Source organism: Schistocerca cancellata, chromosome 10 (assembly GCF_023864275.1).
Source record: "Schistocerca cancellata isolate TAMUIC-IGC-003103 chromosome 10, iqSchCanc2.1, whole genome shotgun sequence".
NCBI lineage: Eukaryota > Metazoa > Arthropoda > Insecta > Orthoptera > Acrididae > Schistocerca > Schistocerca cancellata.
The window spans coordinates 132284642-132301182 of NC_064635.1; the positions used below are offsets into that span (position 1 = coordinate 132284642).

The 16541-nt window shown below is 42.5% G+C and overlaps 1 non-coding gene across 1 annotated transcript; it reads left to right on the forward strand.

Moving 5' to 3' along the window:
• Positions 1-16096: 16096 nt before the first annotated feature.
• Trnad-auc (transfer RNA aspartic acid (anticodon AUC)) lies at positions 16097-16169 on the forward strand. Its single transcript has one exon. It is a non-coding gene; the product is annotated as a tRNA-Asp (tRNA).
• The last annotated feature ends 372 nt before the right edge of the window (positions 16170-16541 follow it).

The following is a 16541-nucleotide window of genomic DNA, read 5'->3' on the forward strand; positions in this document are numbered from 1 at the left end:
GCCTGACTGCTTGATGCCACAGTATGAGCAAGACATGTGGGTGCCTCTCACAATGCACCGTCATCTGGTGAAAGCGGTATACCCGCGCGGCTCCTCTCAGCTTGCATGGTCTTTGCCGCTCCCACCATTTTAAAAATAAAAATTTTTCTAAATTTTAACTACCGCTTTCACCAGATGACGGTATGTTGGACGCGAATGTTGGGGAGTGACTACAGGGCAATGTTCAACGTTACCATGTTATAAATAGCGTACATTGCCTGAGGATGCACCAATAAGTGGTGCGAAACCGGTCGTAGATTTAATAAAAATCATTGATACAGCCAGTGTGGAATTTTCTGTGGAAAAATGCCGAAGTTTGGCTGTGGTTGCCCGCCCTAAAAACAACATGGAAGAGAATGTGTTACTTAGAATGCCTAACAAAACCGCTTCGCTATACACTAGGGCTTTCCTAACTTTTCGTTTGAGAATCGTGATACATTGATGGAATATCTCGTTTATTTTGAAGGTTAATAAAATTTTAAGAATTGTGAGAGACAAGTTTCATTCAGTGGTTATTTCAATTTTAAATCATAACTATAACGGCTGATCAAAAAGTTTACGTTTGAAAGTTTTACGGTCCAGCGGTCCAGAATCGGTATCCTAGTCAAGCAAAAACCCCGTGAGTATTGAGGCGATCATCCCACCGACGCACCATATTGAACGTACCCTTTTGGCAAAATATCGTTTCCTGCTGCATGAAGCAGTAACTAACTGCGTGCTGCACATCCTCGTCCAACAGAAATGGCCTTTTGCATGGGACTGAAGGCGTGATGACCGCGCAGGAAGATATCGTTGTAGTCATGGATGAGGCTGGCTTCCCAGATCGGGCGATGTCCTGTGTCGCATGGCGACAGGCACGGAATTTTGAGCACCATTCCCCAATTGTGGTTTTCGACAGATGTCCTGCCCCATACGCATTGCTCATTCTCCGACGGACATCTGACGGTATTTGTCCTTCGGCAGCCAAGGAAAGAAACAACACTTGGGACCTTTTTCGACACATTTAGTAAAAATGTCGCAGTAGTTGATGTTTTCGTATTTACCGCTCGCATGTCGGAAAGACAAGAATCAGCACTAATCACTTGCCTAGATGTCGGTGCTTCGTTGCATATACGCTGCAGCTACGTTTTTGATCGTCCCTTATAGTACCACAAATATCATAAGAAAATTTTCAAAATACACACATGAAACAAAGTTTCCGGCAGTTACGGAAGCTCTACAGGAAAATGGAATAGAGATCAACATAAACATCATGAAAACTAGACATACCATGTTGTACCACCATACAGCGAGGCCTTCAGAGGTGGTGGTCCAGATTTCTGTACACAGCGGTACCTGTAATACTCAGCAGCACGTCCTCTTGCATTGATGCATGCCTGTATTCGTCGTGCCATACTATCCACAAGTTCGTCAAGGTCGTCCATAAACAGCCCTTTTCACTTCCTCTCAGGCATGTTCGATAGGGTTCATGTCTGGAGAACATGTTGGCCACTCTAGTCGAGTGATGTCGTTATCCTGAAGGAAGTCATTCACAAGATGCGCACGATGGGGGCGCGAACTATCGTCCGTGAAGACGAATGTCTCGGCAATATGCTGCCGATATAGTTACTCTAGCGGTCGGAGGATGGCATTCACGTATCGTACTGCCGTTACGGCGCCTTCGATGAACACCAGTGGCCTACGTCCACCCCACATAATGCCACCCCAAAACAGCAGGGAATCTTCCCGGACAGTGTATCTGTGGCGTTCAGTCTGACCGGTTTGCCTCCAGTCACGTCTCCGACGATTGTCTGGTTGAAGGCATATGCTACACACAACGGTGAAGAGACCGTCATGCCGGTCCCGAGCGGTCCATTCGGCATGTTGTTGGGCCCATCTGTACCGCGCTGCATGGTGTCGTGGTTGCAAAGCTGGATCTCGCCATGGACGTCGGCAGTAAAGTTGCGCATCACGCAGCCTATTGCGCACAGTTTGAGTCGTAACACGACGTCCTGTGGCTGCACGAGAAGCAAAATTCAACATGGTGGCGTTGCTGTCAGGGTTCCTCCGAGCCTTAATCCGTAGGTAGCGGTCATCCACTGCAGTAGTAGCCCTTGGGTGGCCTGAGCGAGGCATGTCATCGACAGTTCCTGTCTCTCTGTATCTTCTCCATGTCCGAACAACATCGCTTCGGTTCACTCCGAGACGCCTGGACACTTCCCTTGTTGAGAGCCCTTCCTGTCACAAAGTAACAATACGGACATGATAGAACCGCGCTATTGACCGTCTAGGCATGGTTGAACTACAAACGAGCCGAGTAGCACCTCCTGATGGAATGACTGGAGCTGATCGGCTGTCGGACCCCCTCCGTCTAACAGGCGCTCTCATGCATGGTTGTTTACATCTTTGGGTGGGTTTAGTGACACCTCGAACACTTAAAGCGACTGTGTCTGTCATATGGTACCCACAGTCAACGTTTATCAGTTGTTCTGGGAATCGAGGTGTTGAAAAACTTTTTTTGGTGTTTGTAATTAGTATTGTCAAAGAGTCGAAATATCGCTATGTTACCAATACTTTTTCATGGAGCACTTAGACATTTCCCAACGAACATCAGTGTTCCGTGGAACACGGTTTGGAAAACCCTGCTGTGGGCCGGTATCAGAAGGGATAACTCAAGAAAACTGGGACAGACATCAGCACATGGCAAGGCGTGACGTATAATTTTAAAGTCGATTATCAATTATTTAAGGTACTACGTAAATTCTACTTCTCTATAAATAAAACATGTTTATAAAAACAGCACAACTTTTCTGGTTGCTAGCTGCTTCCGTAGCTCCTAGACAATGCTTCAGAAATAGTATTTTAGAATTCCTGTACGAAGTCCATGTTTCGAATGTCAAAACTAGTGAAGTTCAGCGTCCCATGTTTTGCAACCATGAGCTGAGGATATATAATAATTAATGATTGTAACAGGATAATAGGTTCCTTGGGGGACCTAGACATTTGGCTAGTCCCAAAACGGTGTCACATGTTAATGATGGAATTATGATGCAATACTGGAGTTCATAAAACAAAAGTAACAGTCCCTCAAACAATGGTAGAGAACAAAATATAGTGTTTCACACATGCAACTGTAATCCAAACGCATCAAGTGAATCAGTATTAATAACAAACTAATCCTAATACGAGTATTAAGTTCTCCATAACTTCGGCAATATTACAGACTCGCAAAGTCTAAGACCAGTTGAAACATCCCCTTAGAAAAATTATACATGACTGTGCTTAAACTGACACACAATATTTTTTAGCGCAGCGCAATCTGACTTTCAAAAATCCCTACAAAAGAGTGGCCCTGACTAACATTAACCTATACCTTTCACAAATCACTTACCTCACAAAAATCTTCGTTACTCGAACTACTGCAATACAGCGAGCGCCACTACTGCCAGCTAAATAAAAGATTCAAACTACTGAAGGCACTAACTACTGATAGGCATAGTTAGCAAATGAAAGAGTTTGATAGAGAAAAAACAATGTATTTACCTTAATAGTGTTCAAAAGTCATAATATGTATAGCAGTTCAGGACATCCATTCTTACAAATGTACTGTTTCTGATGGACACACGTCCAGATCATCCGCTCTCAAAAATCCGCCATCTCACTTCCCCACATCCACCACTGCTGGCGGCTCACCTCCAACTGCGCAACGCTACGCGCTGTTCACATCCAGCTGCCCAACACTACAATGGCAGACAACAATGTAAACTAGCCAGTGATTGTCATACAGAGCGCTACATAACGTTGCCAATAAGAAAACCTAAACAGCCTACTTACATAGCCCCCATGCTCCCAACAAAAAATTTTACAAATTGTTTTGGGCAGTGGTTAATACAGATTTGAAAAAAATTTGCATAATTACAATAACAAAGAAATCAAATGCACACACTTATCGATACAATGTACGTCAAAAGCTAAATTTTTCTCACAGTCCATAAAGACAGTCCAGATCATTCATCACAGTAAAATTGCAGTGTTTTTCTCAAAGTCTGAGCAGTAAAAGACAATGCACACGGAAGTAGTGGATTTCCATGCAGTCTTGAATAAGTAGTGTTGTCCTTCCAATGGAAAGACAGTGCTGACTCTCGATGTGCAGACAGGTAATGGGCCACAACAGAGCAAACCCACAGCAGAGTCATTCGAAGTTTTGAAGAATATTGGTAGGTAGGTCATCACAGAGCAGACCCACTGCAGTCCTGGTAGAGAGTATGGTATTGGTGGGCCACCAGAGGTGCAGACCCACTGCAGTCCTTGTAGAAATAATGGTACTGGTGAGTCAGCAAATGTGTGCACAATCGCCATCGAAGAGTCTTGCGGAGAATATAGCAAGTCCATAAACCACCTCTCGTGCACTCACAAAGTTTTTGAATTGTCCTGAGAACCAGCAATGCTGTTAACCAGTCCCTTGCTGAATTATCAACGCATGTCCAGACACTAACAGTCCTCTTTTTTTTCCAGATATTGTGCATATACTATGACCAACACAAATGTGTGCAGTGAAATGAATGCTTACAAGTTACTAATTTGATGAACTGGTGTCAATTACAATATTATAACATAAGAATACAATAACAAAGGTACAGAAAACATCATTAAAAACATAATAATACAGATTATATTTGTAGTAATACAGGCTTTACAAAAGAATAGAAGTAAACATATGCATCAGTGTTACAGGAATTGTGATGTAAGTAAATACATAAAAGATCAGAATAGCTTTTGAAACATCAACTTTACACATGAGCATTAAAACAAAACAGAATAAATAATGTCTAAGCATATTTACAAGGTAAATAACATATTATCAGAAAAATTCTACAACATAAATCTTATTAGCTAGACATATACAGACAGGAAAAACACAAAAACACAAGGGAACACAAACACATAGAGGGATAACGCAAAAGGAAAGGACAGGGTTTGTTTTACTGCAGTATTTTGCATGGAGATCTCCCTTCGTTCATCATTATTCCCAAAAAGTCATATCTAAGCCTGCTTTCTGTATTCTGTTCACATCCTCTTTCAAAAGTAGTTTTTCTCCACTGTACACTACTTTTTTTGGCCAAACCATTTTCTTATAGCTTCTCAATGCATTTCTTTCCATTCATCACAACTCGTTCTCTTATATAGCCTACCCCATCTTAAGCTAACTTAAATCTACTGAGCTCAGATGCTAAACTAAGGGACGAGGCAATGCAGCAGCACAAAACAATTAACACAAACAGCAATTACAAAAAAATTCACATTTGCAAACCAATTGCAATATTACAACTAATATAAGGCACTGTGCAGCAAACAAGAAGAATAAATCCGTAGTAAAACTGGCTTAACAGCGTAATACAAAGTCAAATTCAGTAACATTATGCCTGGCAAACAGCAGCAGCAAATGCGATAACTTATATCTAAACATGACAAAGCTCAAGCAGAAAAAGTATTACAGTAAAAATGGCCATGTTTAATACCTATGTCACATCTTAACACTAGAGTGATGCATCACTGTAACTTGCTCTAGCAGACAAGTTACAAAGTCACTGACAAAAATTATGTATGCAATTCCTATGAAGTGGAAATGTCTTATTGTGCTCCCTCATTTTTTTTGGAGTACATCCATCATAAAGTTATTTTTTTACTGGATCTGTAGGCATAAAATATTTATATTAGTACATCTATAAAATTTTATTTTAACCAATGCTGCAGTGCAGCTAGGAACTAGATATTAAACAAAATAGGCAAAGTAAGGCGTGAAACCTCATGGCATTTCATAACGCAGTAAAAAATCTTTCAACTAGCAAGACAATAGACACGAAATGTTTCTCATCATTTCATTTCAGTAAATATCATAAATTAAGAACTCTACAGTGTAATCATGTTTTCACGTTTGAGGGTGTCGTATTTACGATGCTTTCTACAAAGGAATGTCAATAGCGAGGATAATGCCCTCTTTTTTTTTTCTCCACCTGTACCTCTGAAAGGCACACACTAATGGCTTTTTTCCAGGCTTCTGTCGTGCAGCTGGGTGCCCACGATGCATTACTCTGCCAGTGGTTGTCATACGGGTGGTGTCTCTTTTCGTCACGATTTACATTGTAAGAATGGCCTTGTTGTGTCCAGTTATTATTTCTTTCATTGCGGAATGGTGACGGATGTGACCTGTAATTGTTGTGTTCCTGTTCTGCGTTCTGCGATTGTCAGCATCAATTTCCAATTCTTGTAACAGTCCCTGAAAAGCTTCAATGTCATCTTTGCAACGTCCTGCCAAAATTATATATCATAAATGTTCAGGTAGTTTGATTAAACAAATGCGAATGAGTTCTGAGGGGCTGTATGGGTTTGACAGGTACTGATTCTTGTGCAACATGTCTTCAAAATATTTCACAAGACTGGAAAATTCAGATTGTTCGAAATGTTTCATCATTATGATGCTATGTTTTACTCGGTCTTGTGTAGCTTGAGACCAATATGCTGAGAAGAAGGCATGGTAAAATTCTCCTTCACTGTGACAATCGTGAATGACCGATCGCATTCTTTCAGCTGGTTCATTCTCTAAGTAGCCACACATAAATTCTAATCTGTGCTCTAATGACCAGTTGGGAGGAAAACAATGAGAGAATTGATGAAGCCATGCTTGTGGATGAATGTCGTTGCCGGAATTCTTAAATGTTTTGCATTTACGTGTAGTAATAAACAGCTTATAGTCAAAATCATCGTGTCGGCGAGTCGCATATCGGTCATTGTTACCTCGTGTCGGCGGTTCCATCTCAGAATTCGGTGCACCTATCCAATTTCTTTCATAATTTTCGAAGTACCTCGTGTTATTATTTTTGTTATTTGCAAGATTGTGTCCTGTAATTACGGATTCCTGAGGCGAACTGTTGCCGACCGATCGATCGATAATGCTTCCCTGTTCACTAATTGTTTCACTGTCTACGCCATTATTTATTGCCTGGTCCATTTCCCTATGCGCAATGACCAAATTACTATTCTGAATATTTGTTAATTCAGTACGTGGTGGCGCTAATACTCTCGTCTTCACTGTCATTTCTCAGTTTACTTTGGAGCCTAGTATTTCGTTTTCACACGCCATTATTGTCACAATATTTCACAGGACAACACAGAAAAGCATAATTTGAAGAGCAAAATAAGAAAACACATTAACATAGCATTGAAAATAATATCTCCTTAATTGCAAGCGCAATTGCGAAATACTTGATGCAAATCTACACGCATGCCACAACTGTTCTACTGTACAGCAATGACAAACTACAACTACAAAGGAAATTCTCTCGATAATTACGCGCTAGCAATAAACAGTAGCTACTAATTACACTAACTACACAAACTACAAGAAAAAATCAGAAGATTCCAGTGAGGTATCCTCGGCTAAGGATCGACATATGAAACGTCCCCTTAGAAAAATTATACATGACTGTGCTTAAACAGACACACAATATTTTTAACGCAACGCATTCTTACTTTCAAAAATCCCTACAAAAGAGTGGCCCTGACTAACATTAACCTGTACCATTCACAAATCACTTACCTCACAAAAATCTTCGTTACTCGAACTACTGCAATACAGCGAGCGCCACTACTGCCAGCTAAATAAAAGATTCAAACTACTGAAGGCACTAACTACTGATAGGCATAGTTAGCAAATGAAAGATTTTGATAGAGAAAAAACAATGTATTTACCTTAATAGTGTTCAAAAGTCATAATATGTATAGCAGTTCAGGACATCCATTCTTACAAATGTACTGTTTCTGATGGACACACGTCCAGATCATCCGCTCTCAAAAATCCGCCATCTCACTTCCCCACATCCACCACTGCTGGCGGCTCACCTCCAACTGCGCAACGCTACGCGCTGTTCACATCCAGCTGCCCAACACTACAATGGCAGACAACAATGTAAACTAGCCACAGGCTGCACACAGCACAGCCAGTGATTTTCATACAGAGCGCTACGTAACGTTGCCAATAAGAAAACCTAAACAGCCTACTTACACAGCCTTGGAATCAGCGCAAAAATTTCTTTAAGACAAGACACTTTACACGCATTTTAGTGTCGCTTTAAATTTGGCTGGAATTACATTTATTTAATTTTCAAAGATGACTGAAAGTGTTGTTGAAGGAATAGTTGACTCAAACATTGTTGTTGCCATTTTAATATATATTACGATTAACTTACTGTAGTATGCGAAGGAGAAGCTCTTTTACGTAACAAATACTGTAAATTAAAATTGTGGTAGCTATCAGAGAGGTTAATTCCGTTACGAAGTACATATTTTCACTTCGTTTTTGTAAGATCTCGTTCCTTGAACTGGTGGGGAGAGGTATGTGTACATACAGATTATCAAAACACTCCACAGGTAGTTCTGAATGAGTTAACGATGACGTAGGTCGTTATACCTCAAGTGCTTTATTTTTTATGATTGCCTACCAAAGTTATGTTGGCAGCAGTGGAAAAATATGGCTCATGCCTGTTGATATTTGGCTGTGTTTGCGAACTGTGTTTATGTGATATGCCCTGACTTATCACGGAGCACTGTGCTAGCATGAGTGAACGCTGGTATCAGACACCTGGAACGGACTGCGGCCACTGTAATTCATCCTTGTTTGTTGATGATTTGTGGCGTAATAGTATGAGGGCTCAGAATTTAAGCCGGTTTTGGAACTGATATTCATCGTTTTTTTGTATAAAATAACAAATTACAAAACTGACTTTAGACGTTTTTTGTACACCATTAACATAACATTGTATTACGTATTTTTTACACGGCATTGACGGAAGGCTTTTGTGGAGCGTGAGGGAGGATAGTAGGCACTCTGAATTCCACAATTTCCAACCTAGGACAAAATTTCAAAAACTGCTTTGAAACAGGTTATGTCTAACATAGTACGAAGAGATAGCTTTTAAAAATATTTGTAACAAAATGGGGGCACTCCGAAATAGAAAGTCAATTTCTTCGACAAAAAAGTCGTTTTAAAGGAGTGTACCAAAAATCGAAATCAAAATATACAGTAATTCCGCGTTGCGTATTGAGCAGGTCGGTGACTAAGAACTCCGTGCTTAGTAGCTGTTCAGATTTCGGGAAATAACAATAAACTTGCTAACGGGGATGAAAGGGTTCGTGCATGACTGTGTTACGATTTGCACAGGCTTGGCGGTGAACGTGTAATTCGCGACTTCAGAATATACCGAAGTTTTGGCAGCATTTCCACCTTCCACCCAAAATTAAGAACTTTTCCCGATTCTTAGATCAGTTACGTCGTACGCAGCCTGGTGCGAGTTGCAGTACGGTAGGTTTCTGCTCGGCTATCCTACAGGCGACCTGCTGCAACGAGTTCACAGGTAGGTGCAGGTAAAAGGACGGAAGGAACCCCGCCGCCGCAAATAGAGTGAGGCAGGGTTGTAGCCTATCCCTGATGTTTTCCAATCTGTATATTGAGCAAGCAGTAAAGGAAACAAAAGAAAAATTTCGAGTAGGAATTCAAGTCTAAGGAATAGAAATAAAAACTTTAAGAAACTTCCTGGCAGATTAAAACTGTGTGCCGGATCGAGACTCGAACTCGGGACCTTTGCCTTTCGCGGGCAAGTGCTCTACCATCTGAGCTACCCAAGCACAACTCACGCCCCGTCCTCACAGCTTTACTTCTGCCAGTACCTCGTCTCCTACCTTCCAAACTTTACAGAAGCTCTCCTGCGAACCTTGCAGAACTAGCAGTCCTCAAAGAAAGGATATTGCGGAGACATGGCTTTACCACAGCTTGGGGGATGTTTCCAGAATTAGATTTTCACTCTGCAGTGGAGTGTACGCTGAGTTCGAGTCTCAGTCCAGCACACAGTCTTAATTTGCCAGAAAGTTTCATATCAGCGCACACTCCGCTGCAGAGTGAAAATCTCATTCTAAAAACTTTAAGGTTTGCCGATGACATTGTAATTCTGTCAGAGACAGCAAAGGACTTGGAGGAGCAGTTGAGTGGAATAGACAGTGTCCTGAAAGGAGGATATAAGATGAACATCAACAAAAGCAAACCGATGATAATGGAATGTAATCGATTCAAATCAGGTTATGCTGAGGGAATTAGAGTAGGAAATGAGACACTTAAAGGAGATAAGGTTTGCTATTCGGGAAGCAAAATAATGATGGTCGAAGTAGCGATGATATGAAATGCACTCTGGCAATTGCAAGAAAAGCGTTTCTGAAGCAGAGAAATTTGTTAACGTCGAGTATAGATTTAAGTGTCAGGAGGTCGTTCCTGAAAGTATTTGTTTGGAGTGTAGCCATGTATGGAAATGAAACGTGGACGATAAACAGTTTGGACAAGAAGAGAATAGAAGTGTTTGAGACGTTGAGCTACGGAATAATGTTGGAGGTTGGATGTGTAGATCATGTAAGTAATGAGGAGATACTGAATAGAATTGGGGAAAAGATAAATTTGTGGTACAACCTGACTAGATGAAGGGAACAGTTGGTAGGACGCATTCTGAAGCATCAAGGGATAACAAATTTAGTACTGAAGGGAAGTTCAAATGGTTCAAATGGCTCTAAGCACTGTGGGACTTAACATCTGAGATCATCAGTCCTCTAGACCTAACTAACCTAAGGACATCACACACATCCATGCCCGAGGCAGGATTCGAACCTGCGACCGTAGCAGCAGCGCGGTTCCGGACTGAAGCGCCTAGGACCGCTCGGCCACAACGGCCGGCTACTGGAGGGAAGTGTGGTGGTAAAAATCGTAGAGAGAGAAAAAAATTGTTCAAATCGCTCTGAGCACTATGGGACTTAACATCTGTAGAGGGTAATCACGAGATGATTACAGCAAGCAGATTCAGAATTGTGTAAGTTGGTGATGAAGAGATGAAGACTCTTGCACAGGACAGAACAGCATGAAGAGCTGCACGGAACCTGTCTTTGGACTGAAGACCTCAACAACAACCTCTGGCACAAAGGAAACTAGCCTCATTTCATATTAATTACAACGTAAAAGTAACTGTAGATGCATCTGATGATGGCAGCATGCTGCCGAAACGCGGCTTGCTAACAAAATATCAGTAACAAGTGACTGTTGCCGTGTATGTTATTTTATTGAAAAGGTTTTAGTAGTTAGTTTCACTTCAGGCCTCATCCACAGAGCACGCACTGCATTGCATTTGTCGCTGCTGCGGCTAAGATGTCAGAAGAGCCGAGGAGGTGGAGCTAGCTGCTGCGCTCGGCAGGGGCGGCGTTATCTCTTGCTCTCTCTCCCTCCCTCCCACTCTCTCTCTCTGACATCACCGACGGCAGCTAGCGCCACCTCTTGCACTCTGCTGCTGCCCCGATTCACACGCTGCCCTGTGTTCCTGGTGTCTCCAAAGCGACGCTGTTGTATCACTACTATTAACTTGGGCTCCACTCAGCCAGAGGTGGAGTGGCGCGAACGTCTGTCGCGGACGTGGGGCCGTTAAAAAATAAAGCAACCCACGCGGAAGTGGCGAGGTGGAGATGAGGCGCTTCGTGGTCCACGCCACGTCCGTTTGTCACCACCAGTGGCAGAAACGCTGCTGTTTTCATTAATTTTTAGTGTGAAAATGTGAAATTATTTAGTGCAGGTAATCCCAGGCGCTATGTCACTGCGTACCACTTGACATTTTGAGAAAATTGGATGTACCACTATGGCTTGTTGACTCTTTTTAAACTTGGTGAGGGGGAGAACTGCACAAGGTTGAGCGACATCTGCTGCAATGGTGAGGAACGGTACGGGGGGAATAGTGTTCACCGTGTTACTTATTGCTGACAATATACACTTCACCTGAAGATGACAAGTAAGAAACTTGTTGAAACGTCGCTGCAGAACGACGCCTTGAGTCTGCTGACAACCCGAGAAGACTTCACCATGAAGTCTGTTTTGGACTGAAAAGACAGCCAGTCCACAGAGACGGGTAACCGAAAGGCACTCGTTTACACACGCCGGCTGGCGTTACAACTGTTGTGGCGTAACAAGACAGCCACGCCACTCGGAAGTAGCCGAAAGGCACGCGTTAAGCTCACGCAGATGGGCGTGAGGTCTGAAACAGGATACGTAATGAATGCTATAAAGAAAAGTACGTAGCTGCTGGAATACTTAACTTTAATCCATCATTTGTATACAGCATTCTAGATGATACAAGTGAGACTCTCTCTAGAAATGGTTAATGGCGCCTTGCTAGGTCGTAGCCATGGACTTAGCTGAAGGCAATTCTAACTAGCTCTCGGCAAATGAGAGAAAGGCTTCGTCAGTGTAGTCGCTAGCAAATTCGTCCGTACAACTGGGCGAGTGCTAGTACGTCTCTCTAGACCTGCCGTGTGGTGGCGCTCGGTCTGCAATTACTGACAGTGGCGTCACGCGGGTCCGACTTGTACTAATGGACCGCGGCCGATTTAAAGCTACCACCTAGCAAGTGTGGTGTCTGGCGGTGACACCACAAAGTCACATTTAGTTTTTGTGTCATGACACTCATCTACTATATGTGCTAGTAACTGACACTGTAGTGTAGTGTAACCAGATATCAAAACAGTTTTACGATGTCTCCTACCACTCAGTTTGAATATATGAGGGCTATTCGGAAAGTAAGGAACGATAGGCCGCGAAATGGAAACAACAGTGAAAATCAAAACTGTCGTTTCCAACAGTTAGCTACAACTTCCAGCACTTGCCCGCGAAAGGCAAAGGTCCCGAGTTCGAGTCTTGGTCCGGCACACAGTTTTAATCTGCTAGGAAGTCTCATATCAGCGCACACTCCGCTGCAGAGTGAAAATCTTATTCTGGAAACATCCCCCAGGCTGTGGCTAAGCCATGTCTCCGCAATATCCTTTCTTTCAGGAGTGCTAGTTCTGCAAGGTTCGCAGGAGAGCTTCTGTAAAGTTTGGAAGGTAGGATACGAGGTACTGGCAGAAGTAAAGCTGTGAGGAGCTTGGGTAGCTCAGATGGTAGAGCACATGTCCGCGAAAGGCAAAGGTCCCGAGTTCGAGTCTCGGTCCGGCACACAGTTTTAATTTGCCAGGAAGTTTCATTCCAGCTACTTATCTCCATAGTCGCCGATCGCACTTAGAGGTTTGTCGTAGCGTTGTACCAACTTTCTAATACCCTCGTTATAGAAGACAGCCGCCAGTGCTTTCCGCCAATTCTCTATGCTGGCCTACAGCTCGTTGTCTGTGCCAAAATGGTGTCTTCATACCCAGCGGTTCATGTGAGCAGAGATGAAACTCAGAGGGAGACAATTACGGGCTGTATTGTGGGTAATCAAACATTTCCAATCTAAAACGATGCAGCAGCATCTTCATTGTCCCTGCAGAATGCGGCTGAGAGTTGTCATGAAGAATAAAACGCACGACAGTTAGGTAATTTTGGCTGCATAGCTTCAGGCGAAATTTCTCACCAGGCCTTCGTACTTGTCGGGAGACACTATTGTTCTAGGTGTCTTTATGTGCTCCCTGTGTGCTCGGAACTAAAAAGAACGACGCAACGTGATCGACGGGCATACTGGAGACACTGCCCAACATACCTGAGCAAAACTTTATCGAATTTTCACTGTGGTTTCCATTTCGCGACCGATCGTTCCTTGCTTCCCGAATAACCCCTGTAATAATATGTTGTATGCATACTACGAGCACAGTGCTAAATTTTTAGTAAGATCATTCTCACTTATTTGTATGTTCGTAGAATTGGAAATGCTTATTGAAATGGCTTGTTTTGTATCTATTTCACATTGTGGGAAAGCGCTGAAACACGATGACGACAGCATCTTCGGCGCACCCGCTAGTCATCATACTGACAGCTTTTTTCCACCAGGCGAAGGCCATCGCGCAGTTAAAGATCCTGTCGACGTATCTTATCACCCTCTGATTGAAATAAAATAAATGTGCTTAATTTTATGTAACAAAGAAAACAATGGACCATCAATGTTGTGCAGGAAAATGTACTGTAATGGTAGATGGTTCAGTTCTTGTTCTTCTCTTGACCGCTTACGATCAACATCCGTGTTATTGGAAAGACTGCGTCCATATAAAACACATCGTTGAAAGCGGGGAGTGTTCGTGATGGAGGTAACTAAAGAAGGAGGCTGTCATTAGGTCAAAAACTTGAAGCCGATGTCCACCATATTATGTAGCCTAAAACATTAGGTTCACAAACAGAAGTCTGCTTCGTTTTACATTTTACATTTTACATTTTAATTTCATTTTGAGGTTTTGAATGTACGTGAGTCTATAGCATGCTTTGTCATACACCAATAGTTGATTAGTTAGTTAGTTTCATGTTTTTCAAGTTCCATGTATCGTTTTCACGACAAATTGTAATGATGTGGAACGAGTCTTTTTATAATAGCAACAAGTTTTTGAAATAAGCCTGTATGCTGATCATTTATTAGCTTTTAGTTGTTTAATTAAAGACTGACCGATATCAGTCAGTAATTCCTACCGATCACAGTTTACACATTACAGTAATAGATAGCTTTCCGTGGAATAGCAGAAGTTGTCAAAGAGAAAAATTTTCCATGGTTCATCACGGTGGTACTTCCCCGCTAAGTCACTCTGGTGCGACCGGCTCAGTTTGCACCGTTAGGGATACCTATCGGCTTTTATGGTCGTATCCTAAATAGGATCTGGAGCTTTCATTGTGTTGAGATGTAGTCATTTTTATCAAAAATGCCGGCTTGCGTCGTTTACGAGTGTACTAATCGTCCTGATCGTAATCTAAAGTTTAAAAGAATCACATTTCATTCATATGAGGAACCGCTCAAGCAATATTTTCTTTCGTATATGTGAATTATGATTGCGTTGTTTACGTTTATTCGTTCCTGTCTTTCATTGCCTTCCAAACCGCAAACGCACCAGCATCCGACCCCACAACGCACAGCACTGACTGTTGGTGCAGCATCTCATGCCTTAAATTCCTCGTGCCGATAATTATACGTTGTTCACATCTCCTCTCTCTTTAAATAAAAATTCTAGCTATAGCAGCCAGAGACCCCTGTCTTGTGTGTGTGTGTGTGTGTGCGTGCTTTGCTTCGTTTATGAAGAAGACCTTGGCCGAAAACGTATGTGAACACACTTTCCGTTGTGCCTACCTGCTGCTCGGTGTGTGAATAGCAGTCTGTCCGCTTCACAGTAAAGTTACTGCCTCTTGAAGTTTGTTGTAAATAATCCACTGCACAGGAATATTGATGGAGATAATTACAATAGCAAAAGAAAAAAATAACATTCGTTACACCTCAATAAGGTTGTCTGTAAAACAAATGGGAATTCGCAATGCTGCAACCAAAAGTTTTGATCACTTATCAAGTGATATAAAATGCCTGAAATAAAACAAAATAAAGTTTGAAACTAAACTGTAAACCTCATAATTAAATGTTTACCTGAGACATTTAAGTCTCTTTTCATTATCTACGATAACGATCGATGCACACGAAATGAATTAAAACCCGTGCTACGGCCGTGACACGAACCCGAGTCTTCTTAAATGCTAGACAGAAATGCTAACCTTTACACTATCGCAGCACGACGGTCAATTTTGCTGCACGAACTATCTAAGCTGAGTGCCCTCCCCGACACAAACTTCAATTCATTTTTCCCTTATATACTGTCACTACTGCCAGGGCTCTCCGATAGTGGCAAGCACCCCTGCATATGACGTAATGGGTCGTCCTTGTGAGGCATTTAGGCCGGCCGCGGTGGCCGTGCGGTTCTAGACGCTCCAGTCCGGAGCCGCGCTGCTGCTACGGTCGCAGGTTCGAATCCTGCCTCGGGCATGGGTGTGTGTGATGTCCTTAGGTTAGTTAGGTTTAAGTAGTTCTAAGTTCTAGGGGACTGATGACCATAGCAGTTGAGTCCCATAGTGCTCAGAGCCATTTGAACCTTTTTTTTTTGCGAGGCATTTAAGTCTCTTTTTATTATCTACGATAATGATCGAAGCAGACGAAATTAATTAAAATTTGTGCTGCGGCCGGGACTCGAACCCGGGTCTTCTTGCTTGCTAGGCAGAAATGTTGACGATCTTGCTGTGGTAGTGTAATGGTTAGCATTTCTGCCTATCAAGCAAGAAGACCCGGGTTTGAGTCCCGGCCGCAGCACAAATTTTAATTCATTTCTTCTGCTTCGATCGTTAAACTGTAAATGTTTCACTTTGACAACTCCTGTTCTACAGAAGGTTATGTGTTACATAAATGGTGATGGGTAGGAATTACTAGCCGGCCGATGTGGCCGAGCGGTTCTAGGCGCTTCAGTCTGGACCCGCGTGACCGCTACGGTCGCAGGTTCGAATCCTGACTCGGGCATGGATGTGTGTGATGTCCTTAGGTTAGTTAGGTTTAAGTAGTTCTAAGTTCTAGGGGACTGATGACCTCAGATGTTAAGTCCCATAGTGCTCAGAGTCATTTGAACCATTTTTTTAGGAATTACTGACTAACATCGGACTACCTAATTAAAAACAAAAAAACCAGTAA